The 20,389-nt window shown below is 45.6% G+C and overlaps 2 pseudogenes; one reads left to right on the top strand and one right to left on the bottom strand.

Moving 5' to 3' along the window:
- Positions 1–10,653: 10,653 nt before the first annotated feature.
- LOC123082370 (DNA-directed RNA polymerase V subunit 1-like) overlaps positions 10,654–20,389 on the bottom strand; it is a 23,565-nt pseudogene continuing 13,829 nt past the window's right edge.
- On the top strand, positions 14,151–14,289 carry LOC123151508 (uncharacterized; annotated as a pseudogene).

The following is a 20,389-nucleotide window of genomic DNA, read 5'->3' as shown; positions in this document are numbered from 1 at the left end:
CACCACGCGGGAAGAGGAAGAGCCCGCAGCGGAAGAAGAGCCCGCGGCAGAGGAAGAGCCTGTTGGGGAACGTAGCAGAAATTCAAAATTTTCCTACGTGTCATCAAGATCTATCTATGGAGAGACCAGCAACGAGTAGAAAGAGAGTGCATCTACATACCCTTGTAGATCGCTAAGCGGAAGCATTCAAGTGAACGGGGTTGATGGAGTCGTACTCGTCGTGATTCAAATCACCGATGATCAAGTGCCGAACGCACGGCACCTCCGCGTTCAACACACATACAGCCCGGTGACGTCTCCCAAGACTTGATCCAGCAAGGAGAGAGGGAGAGGTTGAGGAAGACTCCATCCAGCAGCAGCACAACAGCGTGGTGGTGGTGGAGGAGCGTGGCAATCCTGCAGGGCTTCGCCAAGCACCGCGGGAGAGGAGGAGTACTTGTGAGAGGGGGAGGGCTGCGCCAGAACTTCGTGTATAGCTCCCATGCGCCTCCCCACTATATATAGGGGTGGAGGGGCTGGTTTCTTGCCCTCCAAGTCCATTGGGGCGTTGGCCAAGGTGGGAGGAAAGAAATCGCATTATTTCCTTCCCCACCGATTGTTATCCCCCCTTTTTAGGGATCTTGATCTTATCCCTTCGGGATATGATCTTATTCCTTCTAAGGGGGGATCTTGGTGCGCCTTGACCAGGGGTGTGGGGCCTTGCCCCCACTACCCACGTCCATGTGGGTCCCCCCATGCAGGTGGGCCCCACTCCGGAACCTTCTAGAACCTTCCCGGTACAATACCGAAAAATCCCGAACATTTTCCGGTGGCCAAAATAGGACTTCCCATATATAAATCTTTACCTCCGGACCATTCCGGAACTCCTCGTGACGTCCGGGATCTCATCCGGGACTCCGAAAAACATTCGGTAACCACATACAAACTTCCTTTATAACCCTAGCGTCATCGAACCTTAAGTGTGTAGACCCTACGGGTTCGGGAGACATGTAGACATGACCGAGACGTTCTCCGGTCAATAACCAACAGCGGGATCTGGATACCCATGATGGCTCCCACATGTTCCACGATGATCTCATCGGATGAACCACGATGTCAAGGACTTAATCAATCCCGTATTCAATTCCCTTTGTCTATCGGTATGTTACTTGCCCGAGATTCGATCGTCGGTATCCAATACCTTGTTCAATCTCGTTACCGGCAAGTCACTTTACTCGTTCCGTAACACATCATCCCGTGATCAACTCCTTGGTCACATTGCGCATATGATGATGTCCTACCGAGTGGGCCCAGAGATACCTCTCCGTTTACACGGAGTGACAAATCCCAGTCTCGATCCGCATAAAACAATAGATACTTTCGGAGATACCTGTAGTGCACCTTTATAGTCACCCAGTTACGTTGTGACGTTTGATACACCCAAAGCACTCCTACGGTATCCAGGAGTTACACGCTCTCATGGTCGAAGGAAGAGATACTTGACATTGGCAAAGCTCTAGCAAATGAACTACACGATCTTTTGTGCTAGTCTTAGGATTGGGTCTTGTCCATCACATCATTCTCCTAATGATGTGATCCCGTTATCAACGACATCCAATGTCCATAGCCAGGAAACCATGACTATCTGTTGATCACAACGAGCTAGTCAACTAGAGGCTCACTAGGGACATATTGTGGTCTATGTATTCACACGTGTATTACGATTTCCGGATAATACAGTTATAGCATGAATAAAAGACAATTATCATGAACAAGGAAATATAATAATAATACTTTTATTATTGCCTCTAGGGCATATTTCCAACAGTCTCCCACTTGCACTAGAGTCAATAATCTAGTTCACATCGCCATGTGATTAACACTCACAGGTCACATCGCCATGTGACTAATACCCAAGAGTTTACTAGAGTCAGTAGTCTAGTTCACATCACTATGTGATTAACACTCAATGAGTTTTATGTTTGATCATGTTGCTTGTGAGAGAGGTTTTAGTCAACGGGTCTGAACCTTTCAGATCCGTGTGTGCTTTACAAATCTCTATGTCATCTCCTAGATGCAGCTACCACGCTCTATTTGGAGCTATTCCAAACAACTGTTCTACTTGGAGCTATTCTAAATTATTGCTCCATTATATGTATCCGGTCTCTCTACTCAGAGCTATCCGGATAGGTGTCAAGCTTGCATCGTCGTAACCTTTACGACGAACTCTTTTACCACCTCCATAATCGAGAAAATTCCTTAGTCCACTAGTTACTAAGGATAACTTTGACCGCTGTCCTGTGAGCCATTCTTGGATCACTCTTGTACCCTTGACTGACTCATGGCAAGGCACACTTCAGGTGCGGTACACAGCATAGCATACTGAAGAGCCTACGTCTTAAGCATAGGGGACGACCTTCGTCCTTTCTCTCTATTCTGCCGTGGTCGAGCTTTAAGTCTTAACTTCGTACCTTACAACTCAGGCAAGAACTCCTTCTTTGACTGGTCCATCTTGAACACCTTCAAGATCATGTCAAGGTATGTGCTCATTTGAAAGTATTATTAAGCATTTTGATCTATCCTTATAGATCTTGATGCTCAATGTTCAAGTAGCTTAATCCAGGCTTTCCATTGAAAAACACTTTCAAAATAACCCTATATGCTTTCCAGAAATTCTACGTCATTTCTGATCAACAATATGTCAACAACATATACTCATCAGAAATTCTATAGTGCTCCCACTCACTTCTTTGGAAATACAAGTTTCTCATAAACTTTGTACAAACCCAAAATTTTTGATCATCATCAAAGCATACATTCCAACTCCGAGATGCTCACTCCAGTCCTTAGAAGGATTGCTGGAGCTTTGCATACTTATTAGCATCTTTCGGGATTGACAAAACCTTCCGGTTGTATCACATACAACCTTTCCTCATTAAAATCGTCGAGGAAACAATGTTTTGACATCCTATCTGCAAGATTTCATAAATAATGCAGTAATCGCTAATATAATTCCAACAGACTCTTAGCATCGCTACGAGTGAGAAAATCTCATCGTAGTCAACTCCTTGAACTTGTCGGAAAACATCTTAACGACAAGTCGAGCTTTCTTAATGGTGACATTTACCATCATTGTCCGTCTTCCTTTTGAAATCCATCTGTACTCATTAGCCTTACGACCATCGAGCCGTTCTGCCAAAGTCTACACTTTGTTTTCATACATGGATCCTCTCTCGGATTTTATGGCCTCAAGCCATTTATCGGAATCCGGGCCCACCATCGCTTCTCCATAGCTCGTAGGTTCATTGTTGTCTAGCAACATGACCTTCAAGACAGGATTACGTACCACTCTGAAGTAGTACGCATCCTTGTCATCCTACGAGGTTTGGGAGTGACTTGATCCGAAGTTTCATGATCAATATCATAAGCTTCCACTTCAATTGGTGTAGGTGCCACAGGAACAACTCCCTGTGCCCTGTCACACACTAGTTGAAGAGACGGTTCAATAACCTCATCAAGTCTCCACCATCCTCCCACTCAATTCTTTCGAGAGAAACTTTTCCTCGAGAAAGGACCCGATTCTAGAAACAATCCATATTGCTTTCGGATCTGAATTAGGAGGTATACCCAACTGTTTTGGGTTTCCTATGAAGATGCATTTTATCCGCTTTGGGTTCGAGCTTATCAACCTGAAACTTTTTCATATAAGCGTCGCAGCCCCAAACTTTTAAGAAACGACAACTTAGGTTTCTCTAAACCATAATTCATACGGTGTCATCTCATCGGAATTACGTGGTGCCCTATTTAAAGTGAATGTGGTTGTCTCTAATGCCTAACCCATGAACGATAGTGGTAATTCGATAAGAGACATCATGGTACGCACCATATCCAATAGGGTGCAACTATGATGTTCGGACACACCATCACATTATGGTGTTCCAGGCGGTATTAATTGCGAAACAATTTCCACAATGTCTTAATTGTGTGCCAAAACTCGTAACTCAGATATTCATCTCTATGATCATATCATAGACATTTTATCCTCTTGTCACAATGATCTGCTACTTCACTCTGAAATTACTTGAACCATTCAATAATTCAGACTTGTGTTTCATCAAGTAAATATACTCAACATTTACTCGAATCATCTGTGAAGTAAGAACATAATGATATTCACTGCATGCCTCAGCACTCATTCGACTGCACACATCAAAATGTGTTACTTCCAACAAGTTGCTATCTTGTTCCATCTTACTGAAAATGAGGCTTTTCAGTCATCTTGCCCATGTGGTATGATTTGCATATCTCAAGTGATTCAAAATCAAGTGAGTCCGAACGATCCATTTGCATGGAGTTTCTTCATGCATATACACCAATAGACATGGTTCGCATGTCTCAAACTTTTCAAAAACGAGTGAGTCCAAAGATCCATCAACATGGAGCTTCTTCATGCGTTTTATACCATTATGACTTACATGGCAGTGCCACAAGTAAGTGGTACTATCATTACTATCTTATATCTTTTGGCATGAAAATGTGTATCACTACGACCGAGATTCAATAAACCATTCCTTTAGGTGCAAGACCATTGAAGGTATTATTCAAAAATAGAGTAACCATTATTCTCCTTAAATGAATAACCGTATTGCGATAGACATAATCCAATCATGTCTATGCTCAACGCAAACACCAATCTCGGTGGTAGAGGGAGCGTGCGATGCTTGATCATATCAACCTTGGAAACACTTCCAACATATATCGTCAGCTCACCTTTAGCTAGTCTCCGTTTATTCCGTAGCTTTTATTTCGAGTTACTAACACTTAGCAACCGAACCGGTATCCAATACCCTGGTGCTACTAGGAGTACTAGTAAAGTACACATTAACATAATGTATATCCAATATACTTCTATCGACCTTGCCAGCCTTCTCATCTACCAAGTATCTAGGGTAATGCTGCTCCAGTGGTTGTTCCCCTTATTACAGAAGCACTTAGTCTCGGGTTTGGGTTCAACCTTGGGTTTCTTCACTAGAGCAGCAGCTGAATTGCCGTTTCATGAAGTATCCCTTTGTTCCCTTGCCCTTCTTGAAACTAGTGGTTTCACCAACCATCAACAATTGATGCTCCTTCTTGATTTCTACTTTCGCGGTGTCAAACATCATGAATATTTCAAGGATCATCATATCTATCCCTGATATGTTATAGTTAATCACGAAGCTCTAGCAGCTTGGTGGCAATGACTTTGGGGAAACATCACTATCTCATCTGGAGGATCAACTCCCACTCGATTCAAGTGATTGTTGTGCTCAGACAATCTGAGCACAAGCTCAACGATTGAGCTTTTCTCCCTTAGTTTGCAGGCTAAGAAAATCGTCGGAGGTCTTATACCTCTTGACGTGGGCACGAGCCTGAAATCCCAATTTCAGCCCTCGAAACATCTCATATGTTCCGCGACGTTTCGAAAACGTCTTTGGTGCCTCTACTTAAACCATTTAATTGAACTATCACGTAGTTATCAAAACGTGTATGTCCGATGTTCGCAACATCGACAAACGACGTTGGGGTTCAGCACACTGAGCGGTGCATTAAGGACATAAGCTTTCTACTGATCGCATAATCGCTACTATCAACTTTCAACTATATTTTCTCTAGGAACATATCTAAACAGTGGAACTAAAGCGCGAGCTTACGACATAATTTGCAAAAGGTCTTTTGACTATGTTCAGGATAATTAAGTTCATCTTATGAACTCCCACTTAGATAGACATCCCTCTGGTCATCTAAGTGATCACATGATCCGAGTCAACTAGGCCGTGTCCGATCATCACGTGAGACGGACTAGTCATCATCGGTGAACATCTTCATGTTGATCGTATCTACCATACGACTCATGCTCGACCTTTCGGTCTCCGTGTTCCGAGGCCATGTCTGCACATGCTAGGCTCGTCAAGTTAACCCTAAGTGTTTTCGCTGTGTAAAACTGTCTTACACCCGTTGTATGTGAACGTAAGAATCCATCACACCCGATCATCACGTGGTGCTTAGAAGCGACGAACTGTAGCAACGGTGCACAGTTAGGGGAGAACACTTCTTGAAATTTTGTAAGGGATCATCTTATTTACTACCGTCGTCCTAAGCAAACAAGATGCATAAACATGATAAACATCACATGCAATCAAATAGTGACATGATATGGCCAATATCATTTTGCTCCTTTTGATCTTCATCTTCGGGGCTCCATGATCATCATCGTCACCGGCACGACACCATGATCTCCATCATCATGATCTCCATCATCGTGTCTTCATGAAGTTGTCACGCCAACGACTACTTCTACTTCTATGACTAACGCGTTTAGCAATAAAGTAAAGTAGTTTACATGGCGTTCTTCAATGACACGCAGGTCATACAATAAATAAAGACAACTCCTATGGCTCCTGCCGGTTGTCATACTCATCGACATGCAAGTCGTGAATCCTATTACAAGAACATGATCAATCTCATACATCACATATCATTCATCACATTCTTCTTGGCCATATCACATCACATAGCATACCCTGCAAAAACAAGTTAGACGTCCTCTAATTGTTGTTGCATGTTTTACGTGGCTGCTATGGGTTTCTAGCAAGAACGTTTCTTACCTACGCAAGACCACAACGTGATATGCCAATTGCTATTTACCCTTCATAAGGACCCTTTTCATCGAATCCGTTCCGACTAAAGTGGGAGAGACTGGCACCCGCTAGCCACCTTATGCACCAAGTGCATGTCAATCGGTGGAACCTGTCTCACGTAAGAGTACGTGTAAGGTCGGTCCGGGCCGCTTCATCCCACAATACCGTCGAAACAAGATTGGACTAGTAACGGTAAGCATATTGAACAACATCAACGCCCACAACTACTTTGTGTTCTACTCGTGCAAAGAATCTACGCAATAGACCTAGCTCTGATGCCACTGTGGGGAACGTAGCAGAAATTCAAAATTTTCCTACGTGTCACCAAGATCTATCTATGGAGAGACCAGCAACGAGTAGAAAGAGAGTGCATCTACATACCCTTGTAGATCTCTAAGCGGAAGCGTTCAAGTGAACGGGGTTGATGGAGTCGTACTCGTCGTGATTCAAATCACCGATGATCAAGTGCCGAACGCACGGCACATCCGCGTTCAACACACATACAGCCCGATGACGTCTCCCAAGACTTGATCCAGCAAGGAGAGAGGGAGAGGTTGAGGAAGACTCCATCCAGCAGCAGCACAACGGCGTGGTGGTGGTGGAGGAGCGTGGCAATCCTGCAGGGCTTCGCCAAGCACCGCGGGAGAGGAGGAGTACTTGTGAGAGGGGGAGGGCTGCGCCAGAACTTCATGTATAGCTCCCATGCGCCTCCCCACTATATATAGGGGTGGAGGGGCTGGTTTCTTGCCCTCCAAGTCCATTGGGGCGTTGGCCAAGGTGGGAGGAAAGAAATCGCATTATTTCCTTCCCCACCGATTGTTATCCCCCCTTTTTAGGGATCTTGATCTTATCCCTTCGGGATATGATCTTATTCCTTCTAAGGGGGGATCTTGGTGCGCCTTGACCAGGGGTGTGGGGCCTTGCCCCCACTACCCACGTCCATGTGGGTCCCCCCATGCAGGTGGGCCCCACTCCGGAACCTTCTAGAACCTTCCCGGTACAATACCGAAAAATCCCGAACATTTTCCGGTGGCCAAAATAGGACTTCCCATATATAAATCTTTACCTCCGGACCATTCCGGAACTCCTCGTGACGTCCGGGATCTCATCCGGGACTCCGAACAACATTCGGTAACCACATACAAACTTCCTTTATAACCCTAGCGTCATCGAACCTTAAGTGTGTAGACCCTACGGGTTCGGGAGACATGTAGACATGACCGAGACGTTCTCCGGTCAATAACCAACAGCGGGATCTGGATACCCATGATGGCTCCCACATGTTCCACGATGATCTCATCGGATGAACCACGATGTCAAGGACTTAATCAATCCCGTATTCAATTCCCTTTGTCTATCGGTATGTTACTTGCCCGAGATTCGATCGTCGGTATCCAATACCTTGTTCAATCTCGTTACCGGCAAGTCACTTTACTCGTTCCGTAACACATCATCCCGTGATCAACTCCTTGGTCACATTGCGCATATGATGATGTCCTACCGAGTGGGCCCAGAGATACCTCTCCGTTTACACGGAGTGACAAATCCCAGTCTCGATCCGCATAAAACAATAGATACTTTCGGAGATACCTGTAGTGCACCTTTATAGTCACCCAGTTACGTTGTGACGTTTGATACACCCAAAGCACTCCTACGGTATCCAGGAGTTACACGCTCTCATGGTCGAAGGAAGAGATACTTGACATTGGCAAAGCTCTAGCAAATGAACTACACGATCTTTTGTGCTAGTCTTAGGATTGGGTCTTGTCCATCACATCATTCTCCTAATGATGTGATCCCGTTATCAACGACATCCAATGTCCATAGCCAGGAAACCATGACTATCTGTTGATCACAACGAGCTAGTCAACTAGAGGCTCACTAGGGACATATTGTGGTCTATGTATTCACACGTGTATTACGATTTCCGGATAATACAGTTATAGCATGAATAAAAGACAATTATCATGAACAAGGACATATAATAATAATACTTTTATTATTGCCTCTAGGGCATATTTCCAACAGAGCCCGCCTCAGAGGATGGCGTCTGCCCGTGCTGGCGATCGTACTCCTCCGTCTCGCGACGGAGGAGCCTTGCCGGCGGATCGAGGCCTTGGTTGGTCTACTTCCTGGCCGCGCGCTTCCTCGCGTTGTCCGCGCGGACACACTGCTTGCGCTCGGGGTCGCCGCTCCCGCCGGAGCTGCGGCCGGAGCTCCACATACGGCCCCACATGGCGGCTGGAGGCAGAAGTGGGCTCACCGACGGCGAGAGATGCGAGGGAGGGAGTGGGGAATTGCAGTGAAACGCGACAACGGAGGGATAGGGTTTCGACCCGCATCTACCCCGCAAACCCGTAGTTATACGGCTTCGGGGGTGAGGATTGCGGGTCGTGGTAAAAAAAATTACGGGCCGGGCGAGTATACGGGCTCTGTTTTGGCCAGAAAATTAGGCCGAGCCCGTATACTCATCGGAATTATACGGGTTCGTGTGTTATACGTGGTCTGCTAGAGATGCTATTATTAGCCCTCGTTTTTTCATAGACCTTGTCTGCCACCCTTCTTCCCCAAGCCTAAGGCCAAACTTGATAGTAAATGGGATGTGAGCAAATACATTTCTATGGAATCAATGTGAGAAAAAAAATCATAATTGTTCAACATTGTTTTACTCACGACACACAACAACTTATATGGAGCAGGGAAATCATGAGATCTAAGTGAGGAGTCAAAACCACCTAGAGAAAAAAAAACAGAAGCTCGCGAATAAGGAATTTCGACTTCGGGGCGACATGGAGCTCTCTATTAGAAATAAAAAAGCAATGAGTGTATCTACGATTCCAAAAAATAGTCACAAGGGATTCTCCAACAATGCAATTTTTTGGCACATTGAACTTTTTTATGACGTATCGAAGAATAACTTGAGAGAAAAGGGAAGGTCTTATATATGTAGAAGAACCCGCAACCATTGATCAAGCTCCTAGGTGGAATAAGAAAGCAACCTCACATATATATATGTATGTACATAGTCTCATGTCCTTGGGCAATTTGAATACAAAGAGTTGTTGGCTGATGATATGTCTACTTTTTGGAACAAAGCAAAGAAAATTTCAAGACACCGCACATGAACACAGGTTGGGTACTACTGTTCAACAAAACACACAGCTCGGTTTAGTTACAGCCGGAATCCGAAGCGGAGGAAGAAGAAGCAGAGCCTGGCGAGGACGACGATGGACTCGAGCACCCACAGCAGCCGGAACACGATGCTCTCGTACAAGAACCGGAGTAGGTCAACGCGCGGCAGCCGTCTCCTCCGCTGCAACAGCGCCGTGGACAGCGCGCGCACGCGCAGCGACCCGCTCCCGGCTGCCGCCGTCACCTTCTTACGTATCCACTCCCGCTTCCTCCCGCCGGCCATCGGTGCCGATCGATCGTCAGGTGGCCGGTGGGCTCTGGGATTTCAGCTCTTCTACTTTTGCTTCTGTTTGGTTTGGATGGCAATGCCAGTATGTCCTGAGTCCTTTATGCTCGAGGGGCGGCACGGTTTTTGCGCTTGCGTCGACGCAATTTTTAATATCTGGATATGGATATGTGCCGGCCGATTCAAAACTGTGCCGGCCGATTCACGGGGCAGGCACCTTCGTGGGAGGATCATGCGCGCGCGAGAGCCGTGTCATATGCAGTGACGATCTCGTGGAGGGTGGCTTTGACATCAGGGTGGACCGGAGACAAGTATTCGCTTTGTGTTCTGGCTTTCCTTGTGGAATTGCTGTGGTGCAGTTGGTGGCTGGTGGATGGCTTGGTTGGTGGTTATGCTGCTCATGTTGCTGACCTAGTTTCCGGTTTTGCTATGTCAACTGTTTCTCAGTTTGCTTAGATAGCCTTTTGTTCTCTTACCTACCCGTTGGCAAGGTCTCTTATCCAATTATTATCCTATAACTAGTTTTTTTACTAGTATGCTCTGTTAATGCAGAAATAAGTAAAAAATGTACTATATTCGTCAATTTATCAGATATTTGTTTTTTTTTTGGTCGAAAAGGAGGATAAACCCCAGCCTTTGCATCAGGGCGATGCACATAATCATGTTATCTTCAGTGCCTCTTGTTGTTTCTACTGCTGTGAGGAATTCATATAAACCACATCCTCCAAGGTCCCCACTGCCCGCTGACTGTAAAAGATCAAGAGGTTCATAGGAGAAGGGAGAACATAACTATGTGCTGCGCAGATGAGAGAACATATGCAAGTAAAATGTTCGTTGTACCATGTTCTCATCATTCCAGTGGATTTTGAAGGCTGAACCAGTCCCAATTGGTGCAGGAATGCCCCAAGCGCAGGTGGACACAACGCTATCCAGCTGATCATAGTAGACCTTCTTGGCACCCTCCTTGAAGCATTGCATTGGCCTCTGCAACATGTTTCTCTCATTTTTTTAGTCATCATCAACACTTGCCCATCAAAATGAGGAGTTCAAAACAAAGCCAAATTGAGGACTTACAGAGAGTGTAGCCTTCATGAAGGGTGCCTGAATCTTGAGGGACTGGAATGTGGCCCTGTAACCATGCAACTTACCTGTGCAGGTCATACTGCTTGCAACGATTGTCATGTGTTCTTTGAGAACTGATTTTGTAACCATTCCAACTGCCTTTGAAAGGTGCTGCAAGGATGGTCGAAAGGATAAAGGAAAAAAAAACAGAACGTGAGTAATGCTGTAATAGAAGCTACTGAATTCATGAGAAATGTAAAAGGGAAAGAAGTTACTGGACCTGTGCGACTCGACCGAAGGCGGATGAAATTCCAATTACTTGCTGAACTTGTTGGATGCTGTAGGGCACAGACCTGGTAGTGTCGATCAGATCCATCACAGGAATGCATGCATCCATTGCTGTTCCCCATGCATCACCACTCTCTCCAATTGAGGCTTTATCCACAGTGATTACCAGCGCAATTCACCCTTCTGTTCTGTACCGGAGTTCTGGACCCAACATGTGGCTTGCGGTTCAACCCATATCATGTTCACCTCCTGGAACCGTGGATCACCTGGGAGAAGATGCAAGAATGTCTCTTTTAGTAAGCAGAATTGCATAAGCCGTAACTATCAGCATATTCATCTGGATTTTCTATATGCATGATAGCTAGTATGAATGTGAATTCTTGGTTTACCTTTTATGATCGTGTCCAAGAGTATAGGAGAAATGGTATTGACCATGAACTGGACAACTCGCGCGGAAGATTCAGATATTTGTGTGGTGACACTTTCAGTTAGGAAAAGCTGCAAGCAGGAGATCTCAAAGTGTTTCTCACCATATACATCCTGGTAGCACTTACATTCACTGCAAAAAAGAAATGTCAGGTTATGTTAAGAAGTCATAGATTATTTAAAATTCATGCTTGATTTTTTCACTATAGCATGGTTGGAAGTCCCAAATGCATAAATACCCATTGGAAGACATTATTCAACTTAAGTCACTAGAAAAATAACTCAAATCTTAGACAATATGAATAGTAAATCCAAATATAATTTTTGGAATATTCTTTAAACTAATTGAAATATGAGTCTCCCATGCTATTTGAAGGTTCAAAACCAAAAAAGACCAAATCACCTTGAACTCAGTACAATTCTCTTCAGAACTTGATACTCTTGCCCCTTTTTCTTTCCATGTTTACAAATAGCTTCCTGGCATTTCTGAGGAATATCTTCCATACTTATGTTAATTCATCCAGTTGCTTCTGTACAGGCACACAATTATTTCTTCAACATAGAATCTTGATGATATATTGTTGAAACAATGATAATATTTGAGAAGTAGGGGAAAATACCTCGTCAAGGTGAATATGGCCAACAAGACAATGTGTTGCTTCCATATTTTGGTGTTGATACCTGAAACAACATAATAATTCTGAGCCTTTCACCATATAAACTGAAATGTGTAAGAAGTAGTTACTTATGAATGCTACATACTGGACTGAGAACTGAGTAGCACAGTCTTCTACTTTGGTCCTCTTTAAGCAGGCTTGAACTGCGAGTGATGCTCTTTCTTTGCAACAATAATTCCCACAAAAGCATTTACTCAGATACAAAATTGTTTTTTTGGTCATTTTCATTTCGAGAGGTAGCTCTTGTAAGTAGCACTTTCTGTAAATTCAAAGATCAGAAGTCAAAATGTGTGAACTGAAGTCTCAGATGGAACTGTTCAATTGAGCCTCTTACCTTCATTGAGTCCCAGGAGGTCATGTTGTTCTGATTTGGATCTAACACCGCCTTGTATGCAACATTTGCAACTGCAGTGACTGCCAATATACAAACAGGATCTCCTGGTGTCACAGAACTCGATGAGTTTGTCGAGTCAAACTCAACAACTGAATTTCCACACGAGTTTCTTATGGTTCCATCATAACATGCTACAACATCTCGGAGCATTGCCATCATGTCCTTGAAGAGAGTGCCCGGCTCCACTAGTCCTTTAGATGCGCGTATTATCTTCTCCCTTTGAGATATTGAATGGAGTAGGTCCTCATATGGGTTCAGTCCCTTGTAAAATGAGCTTCTGATAAAACCATGTGCCTCCAAAGGATGGCCACCGTTGCTGCTGCTGCCACATTTGCTCAGTGACTTGGATAGGCAATCCTTCACTAAGCTGCTAGAGTATAATCTTCCGTTGCACTGCAGCTGAGTTCCCAAGAAACCAATCTGCTCCACTACTTTGTGTCAAACACAACATATTGTGTCACGTACATGTCACGCATGGGGTGGAGACTCCAAGGTGTCCAAGGCGCGGGATATAGGATAGATTATCAGTTTAAGTTCTCTTCCTATCTCCTGTAACCAATTCTATCTCTTCTTCTGCAAGATGTAAACCTCCTGTAATATCTCAACGATGTATGCGCTTCAGGGATGTGCGTCCCTGCCTATAAACATGTAGCACGTTGCCTTAGGTCGAGGTAAGATGTTTCCACCTAACGCACATGGTATCAGAGCCTCCTCTTCCAAACCCTAGCTCTTGATCTCCTCTAGTGCCAGCCATGTCTTCCTTCAGTGCCACCCAATCCAACCTAAGCGGTCAGGTCACGGAGAAGCTCTCCCGGACGAACTACGTCCTGTGGCGTACCCAAATCTCGCCGCAGTTGAGGGGAGCCGGCCTCTATGGCTACGTCGACGGCACCCTGACGGAGCCGCCCCGCCTTCTCGTCACCAAGGACAAGGAGGGGAAGGAGTCGACCGAGCTCAACCCTCTCCATCCCATCTGGGTGAGGGAGGACCAGCAGGTTCTGGGCTACCTGCTCAACAACCTCACAAAAGAGGTGCTCGTCGCGGTCACCGCGGTCACCACCGCGCATGCTCTGTGGACAGCGCTCGCAGGTATGTTCTCGTCGCAGTCCTTGAGCCGCGTCAACAACATCCGTACTGCCTTGATCAATGCGCAGAAAGGGAACCAATTGGTGGCCGCCTACTTCGCCGCCATGTGTGGCCTTGCTGATGAGCTCGCCACCGCCGGCAAGCCCATCCAGGATGATGAGCTGATCTCATATCTTCTTCACGGGCTGGATATGGACTACCAGCCACTCGTCTCGGCCCTGTATGCTCGCATCACGCTGGTGTCCCTCGATGAGCTCTACTCCATGTTGAGCAACTTCGACCAACGCGTCGCCCAGTACCACATCATTGGCGGCGGCTTCAAGTCGTCGCCAAACGCAGCAACTCACGGGCGTGGTGGCTACTCCTCACGTCACCGCGGTCGTCCTCGCGCCAAGGGCAAGCACAGTAGCGGCAACACCAACAACGGCGGCTCTCGCGGCGGTCGCCCCATCTCCACCAACAACATGGGTCACCGAAAACCGATGTCCCGAACCGAATTAACCGGCACAGAAGCCGAATTCACCGAAACCGAGAACTTCGGTTGTATGTCCGGTTTCCATTTGAGGAAAACCGAATTTAGTCCGGTGAATTCGGGTTTATTGCTAGGGTAACCGAATAGACCGAAACCCGAGAAAACACAGGGGTCCGACCTGCGCGTCCGTTGCTATACTCAAGTGCTCTTCCACTTCTCGTGTGCACTGAGTCCAACGGCCGCATCGAGAAGAGGCGAACCTGAGTAGTACCACAGTGAACCACCGTCGCTATATATTTTGTGTAAAAGACAAAGTACTAGTAGTACTTCTCTGGGGTAGTAGACTAAAGGAGCCGGCACCGCTAATTTTATAGAGTAAAGTTTTGCTCGGGAGAATCAATAATAGCAGTGGCTACTAGTAGTAGCTAGTACGCAGACCTACAAGCACTGTACATCAAAATAAAAGTATAGATGGTCTTGCTGCTAGTACTGTACTGTACATTCATAGAGGCAGTGATTCCGTCTGTTATTTACTCGGTGTTGTTCAGTAGAACCGACGACCGAACCGAAATTTCGGTGCAGAGAATCATCGGTTAGCTAATATTCTACTGACCGATCGGTCTGTGCTTTGTCAAAACCGAAATTTTGGATTGACCGAGGGACCGACCCGATCGGTTCGGGGAACCGAACGCCCAGCCCTAACCGCGGCGGCTCGGGTCGTTCACGTCCTGATGCCGTTTGCTGCCAAATCTGCGGGAAGCCAGGCCACACCACCAAAGACTGTTGGTATCGTTTCGACGAAGACGATGCCTCCTCTGAAGATGATGACAAGGTTGCCGCCGCCGCTGAAGGATCCTATGGCGTCGACACCAACTGGTACCTTGACAGTGGCGCGAACAATCACCTCACGGGTGAGCTAGAGAAGGTGACCCTCCGTGAGAAGTATCACGGGAGGACCAGATTCACACCGCCAGTGGTGCAGGTATGAGCATACATCACATTGGTCACTTGGTTATACGTACCCCTTCTCGTAAAATTCATCTTCGGAAAATCTTGCATGTTCCTAGTGCCAACAAAAATCTGCTATCCCTTCATCGCATTACCATTGACAATAATGTCTTTATTGAATTCCATCCTTTTTTCTTTTTGATAAAGGATCAGGCCACAAAGAAGGTACTATATCGAGGTAGATGCATCCGAGGGCTTTACCCGTTGATTCCGGAGCTTAGGAGATTCAATAAACAAGCCTATGGTGTTGTCAAACTCTCGTCAACACGTTGGCACGATCGTTTAGGCCATGCTTTTCCTCTTGTTGAACGTTTGCTTAGGAAAAATAAGCTCCCGTTTGTTGGTGAGAAATATTGAAACTATTTGTGATTCTTGCCAAAGAGCAAAAAGTCATCAATTACCATATCCTATTTCTACAAGTGTCTCTACTCAACCATTGCAATTAATTTTTTCTGATGTTTGGGGCCCTGCTCCTAGTTCTGTTGGTAGACACACATACTATGTCAGTTTTATTGATGACTACAGCAAATTCTCCTGGATCTATCTTCTCAAGAAAAGATCCGAAGTTTTTCAAGTGTTCAAAAATTTCCAAGCACTTGTTGAACGTAATTTTGATAGCAAGATCATTGTTGTTCAATCTGACTGGGGAGGGGAATACGAGAAATTAAATTCCTTTTTCCAAACACTTGGCATTTCACACCATGTGGCATGCCCTCATGCTCACCAACAAAACGGTTCTGCCGAACGTAAGCATAGGCATATAGTTGGAGTTGGCCTCGCACTCCTAGCAGGTGCTTCCATGCCTCCAAAATTTTGGGATGAAGCGTTTCTCACTGCCGTTCATATCATCAATATGCTCCCAAGCCGTGTCATAAACAATGAAACTCCCACAGAACGGCTACTTCATGTCAAGCCCAACTACACATCTCTACGTGTCTTTGGGTGTGCATGCTGGCCAAATCTCCGTCCCTACAACCCTCGCAAACTCATGTTCCGATCTAAACAGTGTGTTTTCCTTGGGTATAGTGCACAACACAAGGGGGTTAAGTGCCTAGATGTTTCTACAAGCCGTGTCTACATTTCTCACGATGTTGTGTTCGATGAGAACAAGTTTCCATTCGCTGATCTACACCCCAACGCCGGTGCTTTACTTCGTAAAGAAATCCTCCTTCTATCATCCTCTCTTACTGGCCTCGATGAAGGGGAACGAAACCATGATGATCATATGTAGACTAACCCTCAAACCAGTGTGCACGAGTTGTGTGATGTTGCAGGAGAAAACGGATCAGAAAAAGATGAAGAAAATGATGTACGAGGGCCATATTTCATGTGCCCCGAACCAGGGAGCAAATCAGCCTCGGGATCAGCTCCGTGAAAGCGGCAGACCTGCCCAGCGGATCAACCTCGGGATCCGGCGCTGCTGGCAGGGGGGCAGATCTGCCTCGGGAATCCGCGCCGTCAGCGCCAACAACCGTGCGTGGGTCCGCGCCGACTGCGCGTGGGAACGGCGACACCATGCGCGCCGCAGCCAGCGAGCCCGTGTCTGCCACCTGTCTGCGTCCTATTGGTCCTTCGGGGGCCCGGTTCCCGGTCCAGCCCGTTTGCTACAAACGGCGCGATCTGCGTCGGCCGACCGGTGCAGGACCCGCCTCTGGCGCAGCGGACGCTGGCCCCTCATCACGGCGCAATGATGAGCTCTGTCCGCTGGGATCTTCTGCGGAGCCGCGCCGTTGCACACCGTCGCCTATTGCCACAGAAGATCCACCGCCGAATTCTGCCGCTGAACCTGCTGCTGATTCGCCCAGATCCGCCTCAGGATCAGTTACTGCTGATCCTACAGGCTGCACGGGATCTTCTGCGCCACCAGTACAAGCTACACCACCACCGAGACATACACGGCTACAACAGGGAGTAATTTAACCAATCAATTATAAGCACATTACGAAATATGGCATGGTGTGTTCTACAGGTGAACCAGGTGAACCTTACACACTTGATGAAGCCCTAGCTGATGAAAACTGGAAGAAGGCTATGAATGAAGAATACATGGCACTGAAAAGAAACAAAACATGGCACTTGGTCCCTCCATAGCAAGGTAAAAATCTCATTGATTGCAAATGGGTGTTTCGGATCAAGAGAAAATTTGATGGCACCATTGATCGTTACAAGGCAAGACTTGTGGCAAAAGGCTTCAAGCAACGGTATGGTATTGATTATGAGGACACATTTAGTCCAGTGGTAAAAGCTGCAACCATTCGTCTTGTTTTGTCCATTGCTGTGTCCAGGGGCTGGAGTCTCAGACAGCTAGACGTACAGAATGCATTTCTTCATGGTGTTCTGGAAGAGGAAGTGTACATGAAACAACCTCCTGGGTTTGAAAGCAAAAGTGCACCGTTGCATGTGTGTAGACTTGACAAAGCTTTATATGGGTTAAAGCAGGCTCCGAGGGTGTGGTATTCACGTCTCAGTCAAAAGATGCAAACTCTTGGCTTTGTTCCATCTAAGTCTGACACCTCACTGTTTATTTATAACAAGTGCAATACTCATATCTTTGTTCTCATCTACGTTGATGATATTATTGTTACAAGCTCATCTGATGAAGCCATAACAGGATTGTTGAAGGACCTCAGTGTAGAGTTTGCTCTTAAGGATCTTGGAGATCTGCACTATTTCCTAGGGATAGAAGTGAAGAAACATGATGGTGGACTTCACTTGTCTCAAGAAAAATATGCAACTGGTCTAGTAAGAAAGGCTGCCTTGCAAGGCTGTAAACCTTCACCTACTCCATTGTCCAGTTCAGAAAAATTGTCTCTCACAGAAGCACAAGCCTTGAGCCAGGAAGACAGCACTAAATACAGAAGTCTTGTAGGTGCACTTCAATATCTTACTCTTACAAGACCTGGTATATCATTTGTTGTTAACAAAGTCTGTCAATTCCTTCATGCACCCACTACTGTTCACCTGACTGCTGCTAAGCGAATAGTTAGATATGTCAAGAACACTCTTAATATTGGTCTTAACTTCAGCAAGTCATCATCCACATTGCTTAGTGCTTTCTCAGACTCTGACTGGGCAGGTTGTTTGGATGACAGACGTTCTACTGGGGGATTTGCAGTGTTCTTTGGTCCTAACTTGATTTCATGGTGTGCAAGGAAACAGGCCACTGTTTCTAGGTCCAGTACTGAGGCAGAATACAAGGCATTAGCAAATGCTACAGCTGAAATCATATGGATGCAGTCTCTTCTAAGGGAGCTTGGTGTAAAAAGCAAACAAGCTCCATGCTTATGGTGTGACAATTTGGGTGCAACTTATTTGTCTGCTAATCCTGTTTTTCATGCCAGGATGAAACACATTGAAATTGATTTTCATTTTGTTAGAGAGCGAGTGGCTCAAAAACAGCTTGATATTTGTTTTGTGCATTCCAAGGATCAGGTTGCAGATGGATTCACCAAGGCTCTACCCATCATAAGTTTTGAAGACTTTAAACATAATCTCAACTTAATGAAGTTGTGATTAAGGGAGGGTGTCAAACACAACATATTGTGTCACGTACATGTCACGCATGGGGTGGAGACTCCAAGGTGTCCAAGGCGCAGGATATAGGATAGATTATCAGTTTAAGTTCTCTTCCTATCTCCTGTAACCAATTCTATCTCTTCTTCTGCAAGATGTAAACCTCCTGTAATATCTCAACGATGTATGCGCTTCAGGGATGTGCACCCCTGCCTATAAACACGTAGCACGTCGCCTTAGGTCGAGGTAAGACGTTTCCGCCTAACACACACTTTGTTCATGGCAGAATCACTCTTTTGATCAACCAACAAACAAATATCAGAAGAAGAAGTGATGAAGCCCACAATTGGTTTCCGTAACTAGTCAAGGTTAAGTGCCTTATGCTGAATCATCTCTGGTATTGGATTTTCGATAGTGGAGTCTCTCAGACTTATACTGAAGCCATCAGTAAATAATGATTCCATCAGCAGGGGCTGCAGAAGATTCAGAAATTCTACGCCCTCCTTTGGACTCATCGTCAACAAAACTGATGAGATGGTTACTGTGCCGGTAACCAAGTCTCTGACTAACATTCTGTTCTCCTCTGGCGGTAATGTCTCTAGAATCTGAGCAAAAGTCCACTTTGGTCCACCTGATAGTTGCTTCTTGGGAATCAACCCTCCCATGAACATTGCATTTATAAGTTGGTTGTGGGGACCGATTCTCCGGGTATTAATTTCCAGAAAATGGCCCTTGTGCTCACCAGCCCCAGGATAACTGTTAGCTGATGAGGTACCGACTTGATACAGAAATTCCAAGCAAATACAAAATATGTAGTACAAGACCATTCTGGTCCGTGAGTACAACAAATGGTTTCTAATGGTTGATGGCGGAAGCGGTTTATGAATTATCAGTGTCTATGGGACTCCATTTCCCACAGGAACAGCTGACCAAGCTAACTCCTATCTTCGCGATGCTGCGATCACCGTTGCTTAAGTTCCGGGACTGTCGGCATGGTCGCTCCTCTCCGCGCAAGAAAATCTGGCCAAGACAATAGCCAGGGACAAGCCAGTGAGTACTTTGAATGTACTCGCAAACATTATGAACACAGGTATAATACGACAATGATGTGCTGAAAACATTTTAAGCGCATGACATCAGTCACAAATGATAAATAAAACTCTGATGCGTACAAGCAGGTTAATTATGAATATACAATAACATAGTAGTATAAAAATTATGCAATAAATAACACAAAGGGCTTTAAAAGAAATGCCACAGTCGGCCGTCTTGGCGACACCACATAAAGGGCTTTAAAAGAAATGCCACAGTCGGGCGTCTTAGCGACACCACATAAAGAGCTTTTTAAAAGAAATGCCACAGTCGGGCATCTGAGCGACACCACATAAA

Source organism: Triticum aestivum, chromosome 1B, assembly GCF_018294505.1.
Source record: "Triticum aestivum cultivar Chinese Spring chromosome 1B, IWGSC CS RefSeq v2.1, whole genome shotgun sequence".
Lineage (NCBI taxonomy): Eukaryota > Viridiplantae > Streptophyta > Magnoliopsida > Poales > Poaceae > Triticum > Triticum aestivum.
This window is presented reverse-complemented; position numbering and strand designations above follow the sequence as displayed.